The sequence below is a fragment of the Arachis stenosperma genome, chromosome 10 (genome assembly GCF_014773155.1).
Source record: "Arachis stenosperma cultivar V10309 chromosome 10, arast.V10309.gnm1.PFL2, whole genome shotgun sequence".
NCBI lineage: Eukaryota > Viridiplantae > Streptophyta > Magnoliopsida > Fabales > Fabaceae > Arachis > Arachis stenosperma.
Genome location: NC_080386.1, coordinates 52,329,392 through 52,331,012, shown reverse-complemented (window position 1 = coordinate 52,331,012; position 1,621 = coordinate 52,329,392). Strand labels below are relative to the sequence as shown.

Below are 1,621 nucleotides of genomic sequence, written 5' to 3'. Positions count from 1 at the left end.
TTGAAATATCAAATTGACTTGTTGAGTCAATATCTTGTTCTGAACCAATATGGCATTCAGAGTATCAATCTCAAGAACTCCCTTCTTCTGATTTGTCCCATTGTTCACAGGATTCCTTTCAGAAGTGTACATGAATTGGTTATTTGCAACCATTTCAATTAGCTCTTGAGCTTTTGTAGGCGTCTTCTTCAGATGAAGAGATCTTCCAGCAGAGCTATCCAAAGACATCTTGGATAGTTCAGACAGACCATCATAGAAAATACCTATGATGCTCCATTCAGAAAGCATATCAGAGGGACACTTTCTGATCAATTGTTTGTATCTTTCCCAAGCTTCATAGAGGGATTCTCCTTCCTTCTGTCTGAAGGTTTGGACTTCCACTCTAAGCTTACTCAATCTTTGAGGTGGAAAGAACTTTGCCAAGAAGGCATTGACTAGCTTTTCCCATGAGTCTAGGCTTTCTTTAGGTTGTGAGTCCAACCATGTCCTAGCTCTGTCTCTTACAGCAAAAGGGAATAGCATAAGTCTGTAGACCTCAGGGTCAACACCATTAGTCTTGACAGTGTCACAGATTTGCAAGAATTCAGCTAAAAACTGATGAAGATCTTCCAATGGAAGTCCATGGAACTTGCAATTCTGTTGCATTAGAGAAACTAATTGAGGCTTAAGCTCAAAGTTGTTTGCTCCAATGGCAGGGATAGAGATGCTTCTCCCATAGAAGTCGGGAGTAGGTGCAGTAAAGTCACCCAGCACCTTCCTTGCATTGTTATTGTTTTCGGCTGCCATGCGTTCTTCTTCTTTGAAGATTGCTGTTAGGTTCTCTACAGAGAGTTGTGCCTTGGCTTCTCTTAGCTTTCGCTTCAAGGTCCTTTCGGGTTCAGGGTCAGCTTCAACAAAAATGCCTTTGTCTTTGTTCCTGCTCATATGAAAGAGAAGAGAACAATAAAATATGGAATCCTCTATGTCACAGTATAGAGATTCCTTGAGGTGTCAGTGGAAAAAGAAAAATAGAAGGAAGAAGTAGGAGAATTCGAACTTAGTGAGATAGAGTTCGAATTGTGCATTGAGGAGGAGTGGTACTCCATAAATAGAAGGATGTGAGAAGAGGGCAAGAAATTTCGAAAATTAAATTAAAAAGATTTTAAAAACATTTTGAAAAACTTTAATTTGATTTTCGAAAATCAAGAGTGAGAAAGGGATCAAGTAATTTTTTGAAAAAGATTTTGAAAAAGGTATGGTTGAAAATTATTTTTGAAAAAGATGTGATTTAAAAAGATATGATTGAAAAGTTATGGTTTTAAAAAGATATGATTGAAAAGATATGATTTGAAAACGATTTTAAAAAGATTTGATTTTAAAATTAATGACTTGGCTAACAAGAAAATATATGATTCAAACATTAAACCTTTCTCAACAGAAAAGGCAACATACTTAAAATGTTCAATCAAATCATTAATTGTTTAGCAAGTATCTTTGAAAAAGGAAAGAAATTGATTTTGAAAACATTTGATTGAAAAGATTTGATTTGAAAAAGATTTGATTTTGAAAAACTTTGAAAACTTGAAAAAAAATTGCATTAAAAACAGAATCTTCCCTCTTGTGCCATCCTGGCGTTAAACGC

The 1,621-nt window shown here is 35.4% G+C and overlaps 1 non-coding gene across 1 annotated transcript; it reads left to right on the top strand.

The window, feature by feature from the left end:
• The first annotated feature begins 282 nt into the window (after positions 1 to 282).
• Positions 283 to 390, top strand: LOC130959033 (small nucleolar RNA R71). Its single transcript, XR_009078130.1, has one exon. It is a non-coding gene; the product is annotated as a small nucleolar RNA R71 (small nucleolar RNA).
• The last annotated feature ends 1,231 nt before the right edge of the window (positions 391 to 1,621 follow it).